Here is a 25,821-nt window from a genome sequence, read left to right as displayed (position 1 = left end):
TAATTCGTCTGAATTTGCATGGTACACTATCACCAACAATTATTCAAATACAAACAGCGGAAATAATCGCTACATAATTCAAATAGTTCAATCTATACAAAATAAGGAAGAAAATAAACTAATAGGAGTCCGTCAAAGAACACGTGCACAACTCCGTTCGCCAACTTACTTCTTAGTTCTTACCCTTATCTTGATCGACTTGTTTATCTGAAAAAAATAAAAGGGAGTTGGTTGAGACAAAAGCCTCAGTGAGTTCCACCTACACCTAGGGTGTTAGTGGTTAAAGAGTTATCCTGCCAGTTGATCAGTCATGTAAAATACATGTATTATTCTATAAGTACTTCAATGTAATAAAATGTGTCACACAATTATAAATCTTGGTTCGTTTTATTACCCGGACGACCTGAGGTGAGTAGTCTCAGACGCCGACTTGTCCGGCCAATTGTAAGTATAATAATTGGATGCGAAAATTACCTCACATATTAATTAAATTACCATGTGGATTCATATAATGCGAAATCCAACCAACACGGTCGACTATAATGAAGCTCATGTGGTGCCTCAAGGACCATGTACAAAATGTAATTATAATCAGCACATAATAATGTATGCACCAGAATTCAAGTATTTTGATCAACTGTTAACTTGTTATTAAATTAATTTCTATAGGCTAATTGGGGAATTACTAAGTAAAGTCCTTATCCCTAATTGTAGTTTGCAATTGCCTTAGTCTTGTCATCGATAGTTTATACTAAAGTATCACTTAGGGTACCTAACGGATTTAAGTTGCAACTAGTGGCGTTTATTCTAATTTAGTCTCCTAACAATTAATTAGGGGATAGATAAACTATATTTTCCTAGTCCTAATTATCAACCTAAGTGCCTTATTATTGATCTAACCTAGTCTAATGTTAAGACTATTATTCCATAACAGCCCCAGGCATAATGACGCACTTAGAATCATTTTAAGGCCATTACAATAACAGCACAAGCATGAAATTAAGTTACTATGCATCCCAAAATCATACTACATTACATGCCATAACCAGAGAGAAAAAGGGGAATTTCTAGTTTTCTCATCAAGTGATAATTTTCATGATTTTCACCCAAATATTAATTCTAATGAACCCTAATTTGTATGACCACAATTTACCATTTAGGAAAGGCAAGGGAAACTAATGTTCTATATAAAGGAACTCACCTCATATGAAATGCAACAAAGATGCCAATTACCATACTTGATCCAAAATTCCAACCCTTCTACTAACTCATGTTCCTTGATTTGCAGCTCCAGAATAATTATTCGGTGCTTCTTTCTCCACAAAACCTCACATGCAATTAAGTGCCAAAATAATAATAATGATTGAATTTATGAAGGGGTTAAGGGTTCAGCCAAACAGAGGGAAATAAAAGATGAGTTTTTCTTCTTACCTTTGCTTCCTAATAGCACAAACTGATGAATGGAAACAAGAATTGGCACATGCAACTTTAATTAAAACTGTTTGAATTCCTCCTATACTTGAGGGGAGGGCAGCACTACAACATGGAGTTTGAAAAGAATTAATTTTCCTTCTTTCACTTGGAATTTTAACTTTTTAATCACCCAATCCAACAACTTGACTTTGATCTAGGATTTTCACATGAAATCAACAAATGAAGAAAAGGGATTTTGATCATGGGATTTTGGGGTTTCACGATGACAGAGGGAGAAGAGAATAGAAAAATAAAGAAGAAGGCGTGTGGTGTGGTGTTCTCTCTCCCTTGTTCAATATTCTCATTTAACTTACTATCCAATTTTTTCTTCAAAAAAAAACTTACTATCCAATTTACCCCTTTCTCCTTTTAGTTCCTAAACAATGTCCAATTTGTCCTTTTTCAATATAATTTCTCCAACACTCAATAAATAAATCCTATTTTATTTTCTAATTAGAGTATCTAATTAACACGGTTATTATTAATTAGAGTTGGGTTGTTACACTTGTTCTTATTTTCGGCCCCCATAAGTAAGTTTCTGAATCTGTCCCTGATATTAATGAAGTATTTAATGTTATTTTTTATATTGTACTATTAAATATTTATTACCCTATCTTTTCTCATTTGTTCAATTTACTAATGAATATGGATGACAATGGGTTGCTTATGTCCGTGGCGGAACTAAGAAATTACTATAATACCCTTAGTATTTTTATGCATTTGAACCTATATATATATTTGTTTACACACAATTATGATTGAAACGCAAGCCACAACACGCTCATACATGAAGAGGATGTAGGTTCGACTCTTGCCATCCTTCATTTTTTATTTTTTTGTTGTTTTTCTCTTTTAAATAAATCATGTTCAATACCAAGATTTCAAACTCATGCACTTGAAGATCAAAACTTTTTTTCAAGCCAATGAACCAATAACACTATTTCTTGAAAAGTTTTATTATATATATATATATATATATATATATATATATATATATACAAATAATGGACAATTTATATTTTTTTTTCTAAAAAAAAACACACCTATTTTCAAATAAAAACAATCATTATTTTTTAAGTATATATGTAATATGATAAAATATATAATTTTTTGATGATCAACTTTGTGCAAGTACTAGGAAAAAAAAACTTTGTGCAAATTTTTGTTTAAAGTAAATCATTAATAATTTCAAGTCACTTGGTACCCATAGAATATTATTTAGGGTATGCAATTTAATTTTTTTATGATCAAATTTGTATTTTTTATTACTTAAGTTTTGTATGAAATATAACTTTTTGTTTACACGTACTAATCCTTATACCTGCATAGATAACAATCTTTGTACCCGTCCCCATAAACTATGGATACTAAGTACCCGTTACCCGCACTTTTGCTAAAAGTAAATAGATCAATTATAAAATTTCATATCATTTTAATAAAATTAAAAAAATTTAAAGATTTTAATGTTGACTCATGAAAATTATACACAAAATTATTACTAAACTCATGTTAAAGTTCATATTTTTTTATGACATACTCACATTTTGTTTACATTATGTTATAAATAAATGTTTTTTATTAAAAATGTGTAATAGTTTAATAGTGTTGTATTTTATTTAAATTCATATTGATTTACATATATTATTATATAATAATTTAAATAAATAAATAAATATGTATGGGGTGCGGTGGATACTAAGGCACCCATACCTGCTCACTTTTATGGGTAATTATCCATACCCGTGTCCATATCCAAAATGCGGATTTTTACCATACCTGTTGTGAGTACCCAACGGGTATGAGTCAAATTGTCATCCCTACTAATGAAGAATAATTTTGTAAATTAACTCATAATTTCTCTTTTCCATGCGACATCAATTACATAATTACATGTTTTAACTTGTGTAATATCATCTTAGTAAAAAAAACCTTGTGTAATATCATCAAAATGATTTATAATTTGAAAAGAATGGAGTAAAATTAACGGTTAAACTAACTTATAAACGTGAAAATTCACAACAAACAATAGAGTTTTTAAATATGAAATTATATATATAAAAAATATTGTTTAATTAAACTTACTCTTTTTTTTTTATTTTAAATAAGATGACTAAGATAGAATTGAGAGAAAAATGATAAGTCGTAAACTAATTGACTTAGTTTATTTTTAAAAAAATTAATTTTAATTTGATCTAGTTATTTCAGTCTCTATTGAATTAATTTTTAATTTGGATTATTTTTGACATTTTTTATTTATTTATGGCAAACTTTGAAAAGAAAAGAAAAGTTGCCAAATTGTAATGAAGACTAAATAAGAAAATAGGGATTACATTGACTTCATCTAAAGTCTCTCAATAACATATAGACTCTCTACTTATGTTAGACATCTTATGTAACTATCATACTTTGAATCTAAAATCTCTAATTTGTATATGAAAGATTTAAGTAGCAGAATCCTCTCCATTCTTTAAAAGAAATGGGAAGTTCTATTATTATAATTTTGTCTTTTTAATTTGTAAAACCTATGACATTGATTAAGCATTTATGTAATTAATATACACAACTATATTCTTCAAAAAAATATTTATACACACCGTAATTGAGATTTTCATTGAGAAATTGAGATGATCCTAAGTCGATTTTAAGTTGGTGCTTCATAGAGACTCACTCTAGTTTTAGGCTCTATTCGGTAAAAAATAGCGGATACACTAGTACAAATATTACATATTACTTAACGGTTTTACATCAGTGGAAGCCATGTCAGATGTGAAAAGGAATATGGAGTAGTGTTTACATCTGGTATCAATATCCACATAAGTGAAAAATACATAGAGACAACTTTTTACATCTGAGCTTAATATCCCCGGATACAAAACTAAACGCGGTGGCAATCCTGTAATTATTTCCAAAATTCTCTAAAATATGTATACATCTGGCCCATAATATGCTCAGATGTAAAAAGTATTAAAGTATTTTTTTTAATGGAAATTATTATAAGTCACGACATAACAAAAAACACCTCATCTTCTCTCAGCCACGCACGCGAAATCGAAACCAAACCTAGCCTTCATCTTCTCCGTTTCAGCAATCGGTGATTCTTCGCTACCTCACTTGATCTATCGTTCACTCTCTCACTAGATCAAACTCATTCTCTCTCTCTCTCTCCCTATCACACTCGTTCTCTCTCGAACCCTAGCCTCCAATCCCTTTCACTGAATCACAAATTCAATCCCTAATTGAAGAATCAAGGCTTACTGAACCCAAATCGAAGATCAGTGAAACGATTAAGGGTTGTTACAGAGTCATAATTGCACCGCCTCTGCTCTCGATCTAAAACTAGTGAGTTCTGACGATTAAGGGTTTTTACGTTTTAGCATATGCTTATCTTTCATTTTAATCTTTGATTTTGATGATTAAGGGTTTAATCTCGTGTCTTTTTTTTGTAATCTCTTCTACTTTTGCTTTTAGTGTTGTGAAAATTTGATATTGATGTGAACTGGAAAATCTGAGATTCAAGTACTTTCAATACCTTAAGACAATAAATTTGACATTTAACAAAAATTTGCTTCTATCAAAACTTTTAAATTTGTTGTAGATAATAAGATAAAAAAATAGTATTATGTCACCACTAACCATTACATAGATGTTCAATATTTGTGCATCTTGTAGGCTATAAAGGTGGAAAATATGATAAAGCTAAATGATGAATTTGATTACAAAAGCTTATCAAGAAGGATAGACATATAAGTAGGTAAACTCATTATGCAACATGATTGACAGCAGAAGGCATTTGAGGATGAGATTGAAAGCTTAGGTACTGAAGCACAACATCTGATACTTGAGGCTTAAAGAAACTTTGTAGATTCATTGGAGGTTGGTCCCTTATTGATTTTTTATGTTTGTCATATGTGTTGAAGTTTGTATGAAGGATGATTTAGTATATATAGCATAACTTAATTAATTGCCAACAAAATCACCTTATCACTTCTAAGTGTGTTAGATTTATTTGAGTTGTCTTTACATAGATTGCCAAGGTATCCTTGTCTAAGTGTTGAAATTTGTGGTATTGTAATGCTTGTGTTTGTGTTTTGTGTCTTTGGGGGCCTAGCAGAGTTTTACCAAACTGCTAATTTTAATGCCATGTGATGTGATTGACCACAACACAATGAAAATTTCCTACAGTTACTATCTCAGCCATTGGATGCAGGTTAAACCGTATATTTTTTACTTTAGAATATGAATCATATGATTGTCATCCGGTGACTGATATAGTGATCGCAGGATATTTTGTCGGACTCAAATCAATTTGCTTTTTTAGTTTCTTTATATGATATTCATTCACTTGATTAATTGATTACATTTCAAAGGTTTGTTATTCTTGAAGTTTAACAGTTTAAGTAATAATATATTAATGTAAAAGTGATGAAAGTGTTTATTTTAAGATGAATTGGATTAAGAGTAACTTGAATGCTGATTGCTATGTTATTTAACAGATGATGATAATTGACTCTAAATTACCTTATCCAAGTGGAACTGCTACAGGTGTTCTTATTAATGGATTCCATACTCCTTAAGGAAATGTCATGGCCAAGTATGATTACGAGGCCGATTATGTTTGTGTTATTTGTCTTCTATATTTGTAATTTCAAGATGAAAACATATAAAACTAGTTTGGCATCTTTGACAGGAAGTAACTTAGGGTTTCACGCAATTCTTCTCACTCAGTTTGCTTTGGTCTTTCTTCCAATGGTTCTATGCTGGTGGAGACCAATGTGGATTTGGTCAGTTTCCTACTTTCGGGTGGAAAGCGTGGAAAAACACGTGTGTGCTTTGATTCTATCTCTCTTTTTTTTAATAGGCAAATGTTAGTATATTAGTGTTATGTTAGTATTTTCTCTTTTGTCAGGGTTGAACCGGTCCTTTAACTTCAACTTCTGTAACTCTCTTTTTAGTTTTATGAATCGGAACTATGAAACATTTGTCGATTGTATTGATTTGAATGTTTGATTTTTTTGCAGATTTTACTTTGATTTCAGCATGACTTATGTTGGAGCAGGAATGATTTGTTCTCATCTTGTCAATTTATCATTGTTTTTCGGTGTTGTGGTTTCATGGGGCATTATGTGGCCATTGATCAGAGTACTTAAAGGAAGTTGGTTCTCTGAAAGTTTACCGGAGAGTAGCATGAAGAGTCTTAATGGTTATAAGGTCTTTGAATGAACACAAATTGAAGGACACACTATTAGAACTAACATGATTTCAATTTTGATTTTTTTCCATTTTAAGCCTTAACTTTCCTTTATTTTCATGATGCAGGTTTTTATTTCCATTGCATTAATCCTTGGTGATGAACTCTACAATTTTATCAAAATTATATATTTTAGTGCCTTTTTATCTTCTCTTTATTTCTTGGTTTTGTTTCCCTTTTCTATTATGTTAATGGTGTTTCCCTTGTTGATGACTTTCTATATATAAAGTCTTAGTGTATGGAGATTGTCCATTTCTTGTTTCATACCTTCTTGATTTTTCAGCATCAACCTCGGGAGTAGATGGGAGCTTGTCGGTATCTAGATTTCCCGTTGATCATGAAATCAATTTGAGGATTTATTTGTAGATGGATTCTGTTGTAAATTCAACCAATGAGGTGTGAACAATCTTTCTTTTTTTTCTTCATTAATTTGTCATTGATTGTTAGGTAGGAGTAGGAATGTAGACAAGAGAAATGGGAAATTGATAAAAACAATGATAACGGTCAATATTATTGAATGATTTAGGATTCTCCTCATATGGCTTTGCATAAAACAGAGCCCTTGCTCAAATCACTAACCTGGTCCTAGAAATGTTAATTTATAAACCACATGACTAGTTCCCTTCTTAACAAGAGCTAGTATTAAAAAACTTGACCACATACATGCAAGGTTCACTGGTAGTGTAAAACTATATGTTCATTATAGGTAGTCCATTAATCAAGAGCTTGTTGCTGCGTTTTTCTGTTTTGGTTTTAGCTCGGCGTGTTGTGTGTGTTTGCAACTTTTTGGTGTGCTCGTTTGTTTGGGCTCCTTGACCCTTGTAACTTCCTAAGTACTTCTTGTAATAAGTGGCTGAATTAAGTTATTTACATATTGTAGGTGTTCAATGATCCCACGACATTAACAAAGGAGGAGCTGTATAATTTGCGAGACCGTTGGGCAACTTGTTTTCTTGACCTATATAATCCTGAGGTAGATTATGATGATGCCGATGAGAAAGATTAGGAGCTAGCTAGCTAGGTTTGTGTGAAGTTACAATGGATTAGTATTAATTATGATGATGTTTTTATTTGTATTTTGAATGTTCAATGGTTGTATTTTAACTACATTATTACTATATGTTGAATGTTGAATTTTAGTATTATGTTCTTGATGCAAGTTATGTTATATTGTTGGCATTGTGAGTTAGATTTTTTTAATAAAAAAAAGATTTAAAATATATTAAAAAAAACGCAGGTTTTTCAAAAAAAAAATTAAATAAAGTTAAGATTTCACATCTGGTGGACTTGGTCAGATGTAAAAGGTCCAATTTAATTTTTAAAAAATAATATTTGATTTTCGCCTTGGTCAGAGGTAAAAAGCGTTTTTTTACATCTGACTCCGCCAGATGTAAAACGTGTATACTTACTAAGTCTCGTGCGCCTACATCTGACATTTTTCAGATGTAAAAAGTGTTTTTCGCCAGATGTAAAAAAGCTTTTTTCTACTAGTGATAGTTGATAAATTAACTTATAGCGGATGAACTTATAGTGATTAACTTATAAGCTAGCTGATTGAATTTGTAGTGTTTGGTAAAATTAACGGTTGAACTAGCTTATATGTATTTTTTTTGTTATAATGTAGCCAGAGATGATCGAACCTAGGACCTCCTGCAAACTACCCAAACCCCTTACCACTAGACCAAACTAGCTTATAAGTATGAAATAACATAAGAAATATATGTTAATATTTAATTTTTTTCCAAATAAGATGACAGACTTGAAAGAACAAATGATAAGCTATAAGCTATTTGAAATACTGTTTGAAAAATAAGTTATAAGCTAGTAAAATAAGCTCTAAGTTTTTTTTTGAAAAATGTTGACCAAACAAGTTTTGTTTATCATAAGAGCTTATAAGCTATAAGCACAAGCTCAAAATCAAATCTTCCCAAACAGAGCCTTTAAGTTGTTGCTTCTTAGAGAGGCACACTCCCCAAAAAAAATCGGTTTCTAGAAACCAAATTTTTTAAAGTCGATCTCTATCGTGATGAATTGCTGTTGTGGTGCATACATTTCTCTCAGAGTATGGAAGCTAAAGGTTGATGGTACAAAAGAGATGATACCCATAAGTAGAAAAGGTACGCAGTCGCAGTGGCTGGGTGGTTGGGTCAGGAATTTGCATAATTCCCTGTCACTGTTTGTTAGTTTAATGCAATTACAATGTGTTTGATGTTGTTGACAATGTTCCCAATTTCATCATTTTTAGCATTTGTTTTGTTCTCTCTTTAAATGAGAGGTTTGCCGGCAGGCCGATAAGATCTTTGAGATTGACAAGCCAGCAGGGTTGGTTTGGCTATTCCTTTCTATTGAAAAGGAGTCAGTTGTCTGCACGAGTCGCCTTCTAGGCTCCGCTGGACAACACAGAATTCTCGTTTAAATATAGGCGGGCCACACTTGTGATGGTTCCCCAAGATCCAATATATATGACCACTTAGGTCTTCGTTGATGACGGTTACTTAGAGTTATGCCTATATAGGAATCTGAACAATATGGGGTATGGTGTTTTCTTGAAGATGAGAGTTGGTGTTTAGCTAGCTGGGTAATATGAAAAGGGTCTAACATCAGAATGGAGTAAACATTATATGAGGCTCAATTTGCTGGTTTAAAATGTTATCATTGACGTGGGTGACAGAGTCAAATGCATGATTCAACTATCAAATACAGCAAGAGGGTCGCGGCGGTGGCGATGAAATTGTCAGCATATGAGAATTTCACATGGCTTGCTCGTGAGGGAAGAAGCTAAGGGGAGGAATGTGAAAGTGGGCCTTGACTTTGACCCAAGACTAAGGTGTGGAAAGGAAGGAAATAATGATGAGGTGGCATGAGTGCATGAAAAACATGAAGACTTATTCCACTATATAAGGAGTGTTATGCAGAAGGAATAAGTAGCTAAGAATTGAGATATTTCTTGGTAGGGTCACTTTAGGTGATTTGGGTAAAACGTTCCACGTTGTGGGCTAGTAGCTGCATTGCTATTAGTTTGTTCTATCTTTCTATTCAGTTTTCCATTGTAATCGCATATTCCATTAAATATAATTCCTCCATTTATCATCTTATTATCATCATCATCTTTTCATTTGTTCATATATTAAATCACAAAATATATTCACATACCTATTAATTGGTCCGACCTACCGGATTCGAACCAGCGAGGAGCCAGTGATGGAGGACGTTTGGACTATGAAGAAGCAATTACCAAATTTCATGGGAACCGACCCTGTTGGCTGGATCGCTGTGGCCGAATGGTTCTTCGAGAAGAATGAAGTCCCTTTGCAACAATTAAGAAATTAGGTTTCAAATGAGAGTAGAAAGCAAATCAATAAAATGATATAACTTTTAGCATAACCATATGGACAACGTAAAAATAACCATATGGACAACGTAAAAAGGCTTAAAAATTAGCAATTGGGGACAAAAGAATGCAACAGGGGGGGAATAATCAAATTCTTGTTATTACTTACCAGAAGTTAATATATCGTAATCTAAAGAGATAAAAAAATTGCAATAATCAATTTGTGAATTACCTTACTGATTCTGCAGTGTAGAATGAGGTTGCTATTGCAGCAACCATAATTTAATGCAAATGATAACAGGACCAGTGGATTATGAATCTAAAGAAGGAGATTTTACCTCGAGAACAATGAGCTAATCATCTGAAGGGCATCACATAAAATATCCAGGCATTTACATTTAATCTCAGTGCTCATATCCTGTGGTCATTCAAATAAAAGAAGATTCGGAATTAAAAAACACCAAATGAAGAGTTCATGACTAATTATATTAACACTCACCCAAAAAAATGTAAACTATGCAAGTTCATAAATAAAAGCAAACAATTAGTAATGCGGCATTATTGCCATGTCGAGAAGAATCTAGTAGCTCATGGACCACAAAACGAAAAGGCCCAAAATCAATCTGATCCCATTATAGCTCGCATGCCGTGAACATGAAGAAACTAGTCGAGTGCTGCTGGCATCAGGCATAGCTCATATTGCTCCACAAAGCTACGAGGCTTACTGTACCCAAAAATATAAACTGAAAAACCAACCAAATTTATTGGCCGATATTAATAATAGAGCAAAAACCCTTAATTAACATCTTATTTTATCAATAAACAAAATTCCTTCGAGAGAACCATATTCTTAAGCATTGGTAAAGGCGGAATGTGTCGGATATAAGCACAAATGGGTTGGTAAGTTTGAAGGACTTACTTTGCCGGTAATTCCTTTTATCAATTGTGGTGAGAATAGAATGCGCAAGGGATTGGGTAGAAACTTCAGCAACAACTGTCCTCAAAGCAATGCTAGCAGCAGTGTCCCAGTGTCCTGCTTAGTATTTTGTCACACAGTTGACTGCACATTTCGACAACCCTTGACTCATTCATCTTCCTCACTAACGGAGAAAGGCTGCAATTTATAATATTAAAATGAATTAAAACAACACTTAATCTGTAACGTGGAGAGTGATATGATAATTTAAAATTGGTTCCACTAGGGTGGTTATTAGGTCCATTCTGTACCATTTTAAAGCAAGTCCAGAAAAATCACCAGCAGCATCGTTAAGTTGTTGTATGATGATATTATTCAATTTAGGTTTGAGATCAGGATCGGCCCTAAAAGCGGGTTTGATCAACTCATTAAGCAAATCAGAGTGGCCATATATTTGTCTTCCCGGTCATCTGTGTGTGAGAATCATTATATGGTTATGTTATGTTGTGGCACAAACAAGTAAATAGTCGATAATAAGATTTCTCCACACACAAAAACAATCATAAAGTACCTTTTGAAGTATACTGGGCAAAGCTAAGTTGGCCATTTTTGCAGCGGCGATGTTGTTGTATGAGTAATGTGGAATGTTGTTAGTTAGTTAGTTAGTTAGGGAATATGAGAAGCAACAAACATATAAACAAACTAGTTGAATTGAAAATAATCATGCATACAAAAGACCTTGATTGGAGATTTATAAGCAACGGTGCAAGCTTCAATGTTTTATGAACTTAGATTTATCTAGCACAAGAGTGGAAACTGTGATTTGGATCAGAAAAGTACCTTCGATAACCCAAGGCTATGGCCATCCAGATGCATTATAGACTGCTCTAAACAAGGAAGGGTTTGAACCATTATTACTCAATTGAGCTCGCCAACTGAATAAAATTATATCATGACAGAAAGGACTCATATCAGGTAGTAGCGGAAGAAGATCATCAGAGTCTAATTAGCACGCCTTGATTCATCACGGGACTTGTGAATTTGAAAGTCATAAAATCCAAAAAGTTACCATTATTTCCCTTCAGAAAGAAAGTTTAAAGATTAGACAACTAATGTGGGCATCATCTTTAAAAATTGAAAAATAAAATAAAACAGAGGTGATGATTAGACAACAATAAAAGGGGTTCATTCTTGCCTCATTTCATTTGCATCAGTCTACCCTTTTGAGATATTTCCAAATTGACGCAAGAGCTCAATGAACGTATTAAATACATCCATCTGCAACATATCCATGTCAGATAAACAATCTTACTCTTCAATACAATCTTCGCAAATCGAAATCAAATTCAATGGGAAATCGATGAACTCGCCATTGTTGTTCTTGATGATATCATCGAGGGTCATATCGAGAGCGGCAGACATGGTTGAGAATTTGAGAAAAGAGTGGATTGAAGAACGTGAACCCTAGAGTGTGTGTTTTGGGAATGAGAGGTGGAAAAAAAGATAAGAAGAGAGAGAGCGTTGTTTGTTGGAGAGTGGGAAGTTTTTTTTTGACGTCGGAGAGTGTGGGAAGTTAGAACAATAGGGTTTTGTTTTTTGATTTGTTTTATCTCCCCTCTTCATTAGTCAACACGTCAAATCCTTCTTTTTTTTAATCTTTACCTAATAAATAAATAAATATTTAATACTATCGTTCAATATTAAAATAAATAAGTCCCTTCGGGGACATCCGATAAAATTGGAACGATACAGAAAAGATTAGCATGGCCCCTTCGCAAGGATGACACGCACAAATTGAGAAATGGTCCAATTTTTTTTAAAAGATATATAACTATAAATTAATGAATATTGCAATGCAAATCAGCTGCGATAAATGCTCAAAGGTATTATTGACAAAACAATAATTAATGTGTCATTGAAATTTGAAAATGACAAGTAAATGTGGAAAAAAAAAACTACAAATGCGGCAGATAAAAAGGAATTGAGGGGAAGTAAATAACATTTACCCAACTAATGTTATTATCTAATATCCTTTTTCTATCCCAATTTAATTCTATGAAAAAATATTCCTTGTATATCTTGTGTTGTACTTCAGTATCTCCATCAATCTAACTATTATTACATTCTAAATCTTTTCAAATGGACTTTAACTATATGGTTTGTTTTCTAAATTGTATGAGTACCAACTTGTTTATAGGGTTCAAGGCAAAAGAGAACAATGTTTTAACATTTGTGGAAACACTTTTGTTCTAAATAATCGTGTGTGCCTCCTTGTGTCATTTTGTGAGGTCGTAATGCTTCACCTAGTATTATCAACTCTAGAAAGAATTACTGGTTTTACTTTTATCTACTAGGATCAGGTACGCCTTAGTTTTTAACAGGGTGGAGCATCTCTATTTTGAGTTTGTTCAGGGTGAGGAATCCTTGTATTTGTAGTAATATGTGAAGTTAATGAAATCATACAAAATGTCAACAACAAAAAAAAAACTAACGATTTATTTCAAGACAAAATGAGCTTGTGATACAACCGAGATTGAAATATCTAAAATACCTTGCTTGCGAGTAGAAAGAGTTGGCCACTGAACCAGAGGATTATCTCAAGAATTTCTAGGCATTAAAAGCAACTCCAGTTCACTACAAGCAAGGAAAAGATGGCATCAATAACCCACAGGTTCGTGAATTAAACAGGCTCTGATACCAACATAAAGTTGAATAATAATATATTTGTTGTATAAAAGAGGAATGAGCATACAATATTAAGAATATAAAACATTAAATGAATAACTTGTAAATTGTAAATATAAAAAATGATTGTCTTTAGTGGTGGAGTACTTCTCTAAAGACAATCATTGTTTGTACCTATGGTTTCATTGAAATTGAATAATTATAGAATTTCAGAGAATAAAAGGTTTTTGTATTCTCATTGATATCAAAATAATAGGGTTACAATAGTTTAAGTAGAGGAAGCAGCCTCTTGGTTCAACCTTATCCTAGAAGCAGAAACGGAAATAAATAATTCCTATTAACTCATAATAACTTCACAATAAAACAGAAAATCAATGAGGAGATATGGTAATATCATTACCAAGTTCCTCTTATTTTAGGAAACTAAATAAAGCATAGTAAACAGTATTATTGCATCATATTTCTACACTCCCCCTCAAGCTAGGTTGTAGATGTTGAGCAATCCTAGCTTGGATGTGAGATTTTCAAATGTTTTCCTTGGTACTGCTTTGGTGAGAATATCTGCCGTCTGTTGACTTGTAGGAGTATACTGGAGGTATATAGTCCCATTTTCAATATTTTCCTTGATGAAATGACGATCAATCTCTACATGTTTTGTTCTATCGTGATGAACCGGATTCTTAGCAATGCTGATGGCAGACTGGTTATCACACAACACCTTTATGGGATCAAAATTGAGGATTCCAATTTCATCAAGTACCCTTTTTATCCATATTCCCTCACATATGCCTTGAGAAAGGGCTCTGAATTCAGCTTCTGCGGAGCTACGAGACACCACTGGTTGCTTTTTACTCCTCCAAGTAACTAGGTTCCCCCAAACGAAAGTACAGTAACCTGATGTTGAACGCCTATCAGTTACTGAGCCTGCCCAATCAGCATCAGTGAATATTTCAATTTCCCTGTTTGTTGACCTCTGAAAAAATAATCCTTGACCAGGTGTCATTTTCAAGTATCTGAGAATTCTATACAATGCTTCCATATGTTCTTCTGTGGGGCAGTTCATGAATTGGCTCACTGTACTCACAGCAAAACTAATGTCTGGTCTTGTGTGAGATAGATAAATGAGTTTTCCAACCAACCTTTGGTATCTTCCTTTATCTACCGGTGTACCTTTGTCAAAATTGTCAAGTTTCACTGTTGCTTCCATAGGGGTCTCAGATGGTTTACATCCAAGCATTCCTGTCTCTTTTAAGAGGTCTAGGACATATTTTCGTTGGGAAACTGAAATTCCTTTCTTGGACCGAGCTACCTCCATCCCTAGAAAATATTTGAGATTACCCAAATCTTTTATTTCAAACTCTTTGGCTAGAAGACTCTTTAATCTCTTGATCTCTTCTTCATGATCACCTGTTAGAACAATATCATCAACGTAAACTATGAGAATTGCTTTCTTCCCTGATGGTGACTGTTTGAGGAACATTGTATGATCTGCCTGACACTGAATGTAGCCAAACTTCTTTACCACTTTTGTGAATCTATCAAACCAAGCTCTTGGTGACTGTTTTAATCCATACAAAGATTTTTTAAGTTTACAGACTTTGTTTGCATTTTCTGATGTCTCAAAACCTGGGGGAATATCCATGTAAACTTCCTCTTCAAGGTCCCCATTGAGGAAAGCATTTTTCACATCCATCTGATAAAGAGGCCAATCAAGATTTGAGGCAAGTGAGAGTAGAATCCGAACTGTGTTGAGCTTTGCCACAGGTGCAAATGTCTCTTGATAATCAATCCCATAAGATTGTGTAAAACCCTTAGCCACCAATCGTGCTTTGAATCGGTTGATGCTGCCATCCGAGTTTTGTTTGATAGTGAAAATCCACTTGCAACCCACCGGATGTTTTCCAGATGGTAGGTTTGATAATTCCCAAGTTCCATTCTTTTCAAGTGCATGAATTTCTTCAAATATAGCTTCCTTCCATTCTGGTTTGAGAAGAGCTTCATGGACAGAATTTGGAACCTGAATTTTATCAAGATTGCTAACAAAAGCCAAGTGATGAGAAGATAATTTGTCATAAGAGATAAATTTGCAAATAGGATGGTTGGTGCAAGTACGCTTGTCTTTTCTTGAGGCAATAGGTCTATCATCATATTTGACAGTAGGAATGAAATCATAATTTTCATTACCTTGTGTGTTTTCAATCTCTAAACTTGGATTGGATTCAAGGCAGTGCTGGATTTGTTGTTCTTTACCTTCCTGATTCTTGTTTTTCCTAGTATAGACACGTAACTCACGTATTTCAGCAGGATGTGTTGAAGTAGAGGGCTGAACAGTAGGAGTGTTATACTGGTCTGGCTGAATAGGAGACTGATCTGCTACTAGCAAATCAGGAGACTCGATGTTGGACAGTTCTGGTTGATCACAAGATTGATCTAACACGGGCAGAGGTGAAAGATCGGGGTGAGTGGACATAGTTTGATCAGTTTGATCTATTTGTGGTGACACATTTAGAGAACTTTCACCATAGGTTGACTCCAAGGTATCAATATCCCAAAGTTGATATTCTTGAGTAAAATTCTCCCCCTGAATATCAGTTTTGGTATAAAAAGGCTGATTCTCAAAGAATGTAACATCCATAGAGTTGTAAAATTTTCTGGAACTTGGAGAATAACATTTGTATCCTTTTTGGTTTGGAGAGTAACCTACAAATATACACTTGAGAGCCCTTGGGTCAAGTTTACTAGCTTGATGGTGGACAAACACAGAGCAACCAAAGACTTTTATGGGAAGTGTGGATAAGACTCGAGTTTGAGGAAAACAGTTGGAAATGACTTGGAAGGGTGTTTGAAATTTAAGGACACGGGAGGGCATTCTGTTTATCAAGTAAGTGGCTGTTGAGACAGCCTCACCCCATAAAAATTTAGGCACATGTGTGGTGAACATTAGAGACCTTGCAACTTCTAGGATGTGTCTATTTTTTCGTTCTGCTACCCCATTCTGTTGTGGGGTGTTAACACAAGAACTTTGGTGAATTATCCCATGATTGTCCAAATATTCTCTAAGAGATGATTCAAAATATTCTTTTGCATTATCGGTTTTTAGAACTTGGATTTTAGTTTGGAACTGAGTTTGGATCATGGTATTGAATTTTCTAAATATGTGACCAAGTTCAGATTTTTCTTTCATCAAAAACAACCATGTTATCCTAGAGTGATCATCCACAAATAACACAAACCATCTAGATCCAGTTATATTTTTAATTCGAGATGGACCCCACACATCACTATGAATCAATGAAAATGGATGAGAAGCTTTATAAGGTAGCATAGAGTAAGAATGACGAACATGTTTAGAAAATTGACAAACTTCACATTGAAACAACTTTGGATTTTTATTTGCAAACAATGAAGGAAACATTTTCTGAAGATACAAGAAATTGGGATGACCTAGTCGATAGTGCCATAACATAATTGCACTATCCTTATTTGACTGACTCGACGACTCAACACGAACTGCATTGTGAGTTTGTCTTGGAGGAGTTTGATCTGCTTCAAGTAGGTAGAGTCCTGAGCAAATCCTAGCACTGCCAATCGTCCTCCCCGAATCCAAAGTCTGAAATTCACACAAATTAGAGACAAGTTTAGCAATACAATTAAGATCATGAGTGAGCTTGCTCACAGATAACAAATTGCAGTCCAAATTGGGAACATGTAGAACAGACTTTAACTCTATATCTTCGGAGAGAATGACTGAACCTGTACCAGCCACTTTAGAGAGTGTCCCATCAGCAATTTTTACAGACAATCCATCATAACATGGACTATAATGATGGAATAGTGATTTATCCCCTGTCATGTGGTCAGAAGCTCCTGAATCCACTATCCATGGTTTCAGATTTCCAGTTTTAACAGTAAAAGCACTTAAGAAATTACCTTTATGTGCTAGTGATGCAACTTTGGGACCTTTTTGGGAGGACATCAGCGAGAACATCTTTTGAAGAGCTTCAAGTTGTTCATGATTAAAAGGACTAGATTGAGGAGCATGACTTCCCTCTTCACTTGAGACATGATTTCCCCGACTTTCCTTGTCCCTAGTATGTTTTGAGGGCTTCCAATCAGCTGGTTTTCCATGTATTTTCCAACATGTGTCTCGTGTGTGACCAGATCTTTGGCAATAGTCACACCATAGCCTTTTCGTATTTTTCAAACGATTGTCACCAGCATGATTATGGACTCCACGGGCTGCTAGTGCTAACTGTTCTGCTACAGGCAGAACAAAGGATTCTCCTAGCATCACTTTCTTCCTGCTTTCTTCCCTACGCACTTCAGAAAATACTTCTCTAATACTTGGTAGAGGTTTGGTTCCAAGTATTCTTCCTCTCACTTCATCCAAGTTCTTGTTGAGTCCCATCAAGAACTTAAAAATTCTTTTCTTTTCCACGATCTCCTTGTATTTCTTGGAATCAGCTGTGCAGGTCCATTTATGCTCTTCAAACACATCAAGCTGCTGCCACTGACGTGTAAGGGTGTTATAGAATTGTGTGACTGAGAGATCTCCTTGCCTTAGATCTTGCAGCGTTGTCTCAATCTCAAAGATGGCTGATGTGTTGTTTTTGCTTGAATAGAACTCTTTTGCATCATTCCATATCTCATTAGCTGTGGTGTAGAGAATGAAATTTTCACCTATTTCATTGGTCATGGAATTTATTAGCCATGACATGACCATGTTGTTTTCGGTCTTCCATAGTTTGAAGGTTGGATCTCCTGTTTTTGGTGCAACAGTTTCACCAGTGAGGTATTCATCTTTTCCTTTGCCACTGACAAACATCAAGACTGACTGTGACCATTGGAGGTAGTTGTTCCCATTCAGTTTGTGTCCTGTAATGGGAAGATGAGCAGTTGTCTCCAAGGCCACATTGGGATTAGTTTTGATTTGTGATGAGGATGCATTTTCGTCCTCTTTGGGCATGATGATATCTCTTTCTATAGCCATGCCGTATTTGGTCATGGGAAGGATCGGTTTGCTACTGATACCATATAGAATTTCAGAGAATAAAAGGTTTTTGTATTCTCATTGATATCAAAATAATAGGGTTACAATAGTTTTAAGTAGAGGAAGCAGCCTCTTGGTTCAACCTTATCCTAGAAGTTGAAACGGAAATAAATAATTCCTATTAACTCCTAATAACTTCACAATAAAACAGAAAATCAATGAGGAGATATGGTAATATCATTACCAAGTTCCTCTTATTTTAGGAAACTAAATAAAGCATAGTAAACAGTATTATTGCATCATATTTCTACAATAATAAAAGAAGAATGGAAAATGCATAAAGCAATATGTACTTATAATGCAAGTAACTGCTATTTCAACTGTCCATAACAGGAGTTCTTCACTGGAAGTAAGTCTTTTTCAATATTAATTCAAATTTATGGGTAATTGCTGGAAGAATACACTTATATATCAATTACTAAATCATAGGCATGAGTTCCAATAAATTATAAGTTTGTTAACAGAGTATCAAATATTAATTGCATTTTTTTTAAAAAAACAAACTGCATTTTTTTTTGTGCTGCTATATAAAACCAGTCTCTTCTCACAACTCAAATAAATTTTAGAACCAAGAAAATCAAATTGTATACTCTACCTGAACATAAATAAGTATGAGGCTTTGCTCAAACCATCAATGTAATAATGTTTTACACCCGAGAAAGTTATGAAACCAATAACAGTTACCATAAATGTTAGCATATATTGAAAGCTCATTCTTTTTCGGGTGATCCCTTGAAGGTCAGGTTGCCCTCTGTTCAATAGAAATCCAACGGCTGCTATGTGTTCCTCCTACGCAATTTTGCAGTTCTCGATAGTACGGAGACTCCACATCATAGCCTCTACTACATAAAGGAGGAGAACCATTCTTTCTAGATATACAAACACAAAAGAATCAGGAATACATGTAAGAAATCCTGCAATAAATAAATGCACACATATATAATATCTAATTTACTAAACTTTCATATATACACGCCACATCAGTATTACCTTGAACTACATAATTTTCTTTTACAAGTTTACTTCCATACGACAGCTCAAGAACCCTTGGTGTTTACAGCCAAAATTAAGTTTTATCCAAGGTGTCAGTAAAAACTTTTCCTGCATAGCATTTAAACTTACAATCAGCTAGAAACAAAAGAATCCTTTAGGGAAGAAGTAGAACGTTGGCAAATGGAAAAGAAATAAAATAATGAAAAAATATCAGAAATTTGCTAAGACTGTGAGCATGGAAGATAATAGTCGAAACGCACCAGGCCACTCAGGAGCTGGAAGTGACTGACTCCCGCCGCATCCAAAGCCAACTCCTGCACTCACCTCAGGAGCTGATACAAACGAGTATAAAAGCGCTCTTCCATCAAGAGTCGGTGTAAAGATAAGCTGAAAAATGAATTGAATGGTAGAAATATCAAACCAACTTATTTTTTTATAATCTCCTACTTTATATACCTTTTGTTAAGTTTGAAAAACAAAAACGGAAAGAATATTGCTTTACATACACCTCCCTTGATATGAAGAATGTTAATAACAATTCGTGTAGTTCCCATCAAAGGCTTCGCAAGCTTAGCAAGTATTAAAATGCTCATTTAATTGGTGTCCCAATCAAAACCAAGTTGCATGACTCGCTGTAATATGTATCAATTCTTAATCTCCCCAAATACCATTAGACACTAAGAATAATATACTTGTAATTAAATATCTAAAAACTTTAGTTACTAGTCATATTTGAAATGGGAAGAGAATTAAAACCTGATCACCCATAGTTCACCATCGCATCCCTTGCAACGCCAAGCTAGGAGGGAATGATCCGAATGAAATCTCCCGCAGCTCAACTCTTTCCTACACACAAGGATTGCTCTAGTTCAGTATATGTCAACCAAAAATTCACCATCTATGAAATGTTTAAACTATTTTGGAATACTAAATAAAAATTTGGAGAAAAAAAAAAGAGTTTACGTACAAGAAATCGCTGTCTCCAGAAAACAAAAACAAAAAATTAGTTCATGTCTTAAAGTATGTTGAATAGATAAATGTACTTCAACTTTAATAAATAAAAGTTAATATGCAATTTCAGTGTTATCTTCTGAATAAAAATAAAGTTGAGAAAAGGCGGTGAAAGTTTACCTCAACTATATTTGATAACCTTGAAGAAAGCTTGGGGTTAAAATAGTTGGGCCAGATTTCTGTCAACGATTTATTCTGCCTTTCACAGTGCTCCAATGGTGTAATGGGTTATATGAATAGGAAATTTTAGTCAACTTCATATATAAAGCACATTGGTAATGTCAAAGAAATAATATGTAGAGAAGATAGCGAGTTATTCAATATGATTCAATTTCAATTCTTATCCAAGTCCTCCACAAGTAGTTCGCATTGGTATCTCCCATACTGAAATTTAAGAACAGCATCTCACATTAACTTCTTAAATACATTTCAGATTGAAAGTGTGTCTAGTAACCAACACGTCTCAAACACTGGCACTACAGGTACTCATGTCTATGTGCCAATGTGTTTCTAGTTTTTGTGTCTGTTTCAATGATTCGTTATATGGTCACAAAGAGGAAAATTTCATTAAACTGAATGTGAAGTTAACAGAACATAAGAATAGAAACCTAAATATCAAATACCACAAACAACCATTAACTTGGTCTCTTTTCCCAATCCTAAAAAATAGTTATTTCTCCAAATGGTAGTTAAGAGTTCCGAAAGCAAGTCACTAAAATTGATAAAGAATAACATCCACTAGGTAACTAACATTGTATTATAACAAATTACATAGAGCTCAACAGTCCCTAATTTCCTTTCTAATTACCCAAGACGGTTTGGAACAATAAATCAATTAGAATAAATTTCAACAAAAACCCAAAATAACACAAACTGATCCACCAATGAAAATTTGCTCAAAACAAGAACTTATTCCAAAGTTTGAAACTTTTAATACCTGGAATGGCTGAGACCCATAAAAAGCAAGGATACTAATGAATTTCTCTGTATGTTTTTCACCCACTGCAAGTGACTTGTTAACTTGTTGTCCAAGCCATAAAAACAAGCTTGCATAAATAAATTTGGCAATTGTATCTCTTGTTTCAATTGCCTGACAATAGAATGTGAAAAAGATAGATAGATAAACATACTGAATATAGAGGATTTAGAGCCACGAAAAATTGAACGGACGTGTTTGAGTAATAAACAAACCAGCAATAATGTCACACATGTGGCAACAGTGTCCTCGCTCGCCATGTTGGATTTTATGGGTAGATAATGCCGTTATTAATTCTTGGGAACTGCAACCCATCAGCATGGCAGCACTGGTTACAGCTGCAAACATTGTAAACCATAGACAACATATTATGCAAAACAACTTGAGTTAGTGAGTAGTGCAGATTTTGGGTTCTCAATTTGAGAACAAAGCCATAGACAATAAAGTGAAAGTTTACTGAAAAGAAATATTGGCATTACAAAAATTATGAGTCATGCATTGCAACCCTGCCAGTGTTATGAAACTTGTGATTGATAAAAGAAACCACTTTTCTGCAAAGAAAAAAAATGAAAACAAAGTAAAGTTAGAAGATTGAAATGCAATAGAATTTATGTCAATTTTCCACATGAAAATGGAAAATAATTAAAATATAATGGGAATGGGATGAATCTCACCGTTAAATGTAGCCCCTCTCTTCCCGTCAAATTTCCTTCAAATTGAAGTGTCATCTTTCTCAATTTTCAGCAACCGAATTTTCAGCCTAGAAGTTAATATGTTACGTGGGATGTTGTTTTGCGTGGAGGGGTATGAAAGTATTTGAATTTTGATAAAAGGGTAAAGTAGGAAAAAAAAGCAGCATCTCCTTGATAGTATACGGGGACAGACAAAAATAAAACCCAAAACACAGGGAAACTACAACTATGAACTATAGGGACATAAATACAAGGGAGGGTTATGGAAGTGAAATGATAAACCATATTTTTTTACACTGGAAAAGAAAGAAAATATCACAAATTTATTAACTGATATGTTCTGCTTTCTATTTAGAGGAAGATATTAAGTAAAAAATATTCAGACATTTTTTTAGCACCAAGAAAATGAAAAGGATTATATCATTATTTGTTAAGTTGCCCTATAGAAAGCCTCAGTCCACAACTCCACATTAATCACAAAACAGAAACAAAAGACATTTTATTGAGTTGATCAGGAACGAAATTAATATTCCTATTGATGCCTAAAAAGATCAGATAAGAGTTTCAAAAATGTGATAGATTTTTCAATTGATACCTTGACTTGCTTTTCAATGACTTCTTCGCCTTCTTTCCTGTTCCAGAACCTCTCTGTTTCGGCTTTTTATCCTTCACGTCAGTCTGGAATAGCTCCCGCATTTCCTCTAGCCTTGAAGAGGAAGGCTTTCACAAAGGATTAGATTTATTAGATTTCTTTTGAGGATTGTTCACAATCTTGCCAGAGTCTAGTGCCCTCTTGGTGGCCTTTACTGCTTTTGCACGTCGGTAAGCAAGATCAGCAAGTGTCAATCCAGCCTTTTCATTCTTATATGTCCCCTTACCCTGCAATTTTATGCATTTCAATTTCAGTGGAACACAAGACAAGTTCTAGAATGTATCCCCTTATAAAGGCTCAAATCTCACATTTAGAAAATTCAATCAACAAGAACTAGCAGAAGTAAAGTGCCAAGATATACATCCTCCCCCACACTAGTTCAGAGCATTGTGTTCAATGTAAAATATTCAACCAGACACAGAAGTAAATAAGTGAGAGAGAGTAACAGTGACTTCTCTGAGAAAGCTTTCAATCACTGAGGCGAACGACATATCTCACTTGGAGCAACCCTTCCTCGTAATGTTTTGCATGTTGTCCATTAAATATGAAAGTGATGCCATCTTCTTCAGAAGCTTCAAGTGCTCCATGAAGAAAGACTTGACTAACAGTGTCAGGTCCAAGCCATCTTGAGCGCAACTTTCTGGGAAAAAGACGTTGAATTTCCTAAAATCAAAATCAAACATGCCAACATAATAAAATTATAATAATAAACTAAAATATAAAACAATGGACACATGTTGCCTCCCGCGAATCGTTTATTTAACGTTGTTAGCCTGACGAAAGCCAAATAATCAATCAAGGGGCTCTCGGGGGGAACCGTTTTTAGATGCAAAATCTTAGTAATGGAGCTATATTATATTTGGGAAAAGGAGTTTGTAATAAATGTAAAGTATTTTATTTATATTAATAGGAAACAGAGGAGCAACTCGTATAGGTAGTATAATATATCTATCCTCATTCTCCTGCACAATAGAAACAGCCAAGGTGAAAAGGATAAGATAAATCAATAAAAAAAACCTGTACGAATGCCTAAGAAATTGAAACAACAAAAAGTTAGATGCAATTACAACCTAATTACCTAAAAATCATAAGAAACTTTTTATGTTTCAGGGTTAAAAAAGATACATTTTAGAAACATTGGTGAAACTGAGAATGGTCAATGAGAATTAAAAGAGATAGAGTACATGAAGCAAAACAATTAAAGTTGAGAAGGAGAAATAGAAAGGACAACTATTTGAGAACTAATTTGCATATTCACCAAAAAAAATGATAAATGATAAACTAAACAGAGATTGGAATATAAAAAGGAAAACTATATGTTCTGGAAAGTAAGAATAATAAAATATGTAGTTTGAAGAACAATGGAAAAAGTATACATACAGAATTGTGAAAAATACCTAGAGCAAGTAGGCATGCCATCATTCCCACCATATTGTTTGCAGTATAACTAGTATGTTCTACCAAAATATCATCGGCGACCTTCTTTTGATCAGTCCCATAATATTTTTCCAGATCCCACCCTTCTTTAGGACTTTCTCTAAACCGAATGCTTTTTGCATCTGCCAGGAACATCACAAGAAATCAATTTTGAAATGGAAAAAAATAGACATATCGAGGATAAGACAAATGATGGAAATCTGAATTATCTGAAAACATTATGTTGATGTCTCCATGCAGGCTAGAATTGCTTCTCTCCTACTAAGTCTGACAATTCATATATCATGGTACTATAAATCTACTTCTATGGCTAGATCAATGGCTTATGACAACTAAAAACCGCTAGCAACTTCATTCATGACTTATGACAACTAAACGTTAGTTTTGCAATGCTTATCAAGATCTCTTAAAGCAAGTAGAAGATCATAATTTCAACATTCCCAAAAGATCAATTCAGCAAGTGTAAGGATATAATCAAGTAGATACTCTGCAGAAAGCTTATTGTATATTGGCTCGTGTGAAAATTGTAACTTTATAATACTTAAACCTTATGTATATCAGTCCTGATTGAATTACAACATGAAACCAGAATAGGGGGCACAACTTAAAAAATATATCGTATATCTAAGAACATTTCAATATTATGTTGGAGTACCAATCGCTAAGAGGCCACTGAAAAAATTTCTTCAATTGTGTCATTTGCTTCCAAAAAAAAGTAACAATAATTCTTAAAGTAATTAATTTCCTAGATTAATAAGCATTCACAAAGATTGAGAAACTTTCGCTTCAAAAGATCTCAAATCACTCTGCCAAAGACATTTTCAGTTACCCTGGAAAAAAAACTGTCTCAAGCTCCTCTAATATTTGTTTCAAATATTTACTATCAAAGAAAAAGAAACACATTCAATAGCAAACAGACCAAAACTTTTTTCAGTTCATGTCAGAGAGTAAAGATAAACTAAGCTTCTAATTTTAAGATTGAAGTGGAAAATATATCATGCAATTATCTATTGTAAGCCTAAATACACCGCAAAAACTTCAAAAATTTATGAAATACATTAACAAAATTATATGAAGCATTGATACATGGATACCTTGGCAAACGTTGAATGTTTAATCACTTTATATTTGGTGTAGTCGTAATAGATAAGGGAAGATTCTATGAAATATGACAGAGTTTGTAAAATAATTAAGAGATACATATCTTATCACAAGAGGCCGTTCAGGATGTCCCAAGATGTGAATTGTTGATATAGTCTGAAAAATCGCCTACCCCAATCCCTGGAAGGAAACATTGTTTTGATGAGTCTTCAATCTGTTTTGATGACTCTTCAATCGAAATGCTATTCTACTTTCT

The 25,821-nt window shown here is 33.9% G+C and overlaps 3 long non-coding RNA genes and 1 other non-coding gene across 6 annotated transcripts in view; 2 read left to right on the top strand and 2 right to left on the bottom strand.

Moving 5' to 3' along the window:
* Positions 1 to 3: 3 nt before the first annotated feature.
* Positions 4 to 13,842, bottom strand: LOC123907799. 3 transcript variants are annotated; one of them, XR_006809423.1, is made up of 9 exons: positions 13,520 to 13,842; positions 11,809 to 11,903; positions 11,540 to 11,562; positions 11,280 to 11,438; positions 10,972 to 11,166; positions 10,391 to 10,470; positions 9,875 to 10,028; positions 1,202 to 1,536; positions 4 to 207 (listed from the first exon to the last, which is right to left on the bottom strand). It is a non-coding gene; the product is annotated as an uncharacterized LOC123907799 (long non-coding RNA). The 3 variants fall into 3 exon arrangements; XR_006809422.1 differs by lacking the exons at positions 11,809 to 11,903; positions 13,520 to 13,842 and having other exon boundaries at positions 11,540 to 11,802; XR_006809424.1 differs by lacking the exons at positions 10,972 to 11,166; positions 11,280 to 11,438; positions 11,540 to 11,562; positions 11,809 to 11,903 and having other exon boundaries at positions 13,520 to 13,838.
* LOC123907800 lies at positions 6,444 to 7,786 on the top strand. The gene is made up of 3 exons (XR_006809425.1): positions 6,444 to 6,681; positions 6,790 to 7,117; positions 7,602 to 7,786. It is a non-coding gene; the product is annotated as an uncharacterized LOC123907800 (long non-coding RNA).
* On the top strand, positions 12,682 to 12,784 carry LOC123911970. The gene has a single exon (XR_006810828.1). It is a non-coding gene; the product is annotated as a U6 spliceosomal RNA (small nuclear RNA).
* Positions 13,843 to 18,981: 5,139 nt separating the features above from the next.
* LOC123907795 overlaps positions 18,982 to 25,821 on the bottom strand; it is a 30,461-nt gene continuing 23,621 nt past the window's right edge. Inside the window, exons 38-50 of the long non-coding RNA XR_006809410.1 lie at positions 24,425 to 25,745; positions 23,336 to 23,690; positions 22,971 to 23,254; positions 22,358 to 22,443; positions 22,163 to 22,234; positions 21,899 to 22,021; positions 21,645 to 21,797; positions 20,828 to 21,091; positions 20,453 to 20,542; positions 20,203 to 20,328; positions 19,957 to 20,083; positions 19,694 to 19,804; positions 18,982 to 19,572 (exon numbers count right to left, since the gene is read on the bottom strand). This is a non-coding gene — a long non-coding RNA (uncharacterized LOC123907795). The remainder of the gene's footprint in view (positions 19,573 to 19,693; positions 19,805 to 19,956; positions 20,084 to 20,202; positions 20,329 to 20,452; positions 20,543 to 20,827; positions 21,092 to 21,644; positions 21,798 to 21,898; positions 22,022 to 22,162; positions 22,235 to 22,357; positions 22,444 to 22,970; positions 23,255 to 23,335; positions 23,691 to 24,424; positions 25,746 to 25,821) is intronic.

Source organism: Trifolium pratense, linkage group LG2, assembly GCF_020283565.1.
Source record: "Trifolium pratense cultivar HEN17-A07 linkage group LG2, ARS_RC_1.1, whole genome shotgun sequence".
NCBI lineage: Eukaryota > Viridiplantae > Streptophyta > Magnoliopsida > Fabales > Fabaceae > Trifolium > Trifolium pratense.
This window is presented reverse-complemented; position numbering and strand designations above follow the sequence as displayed.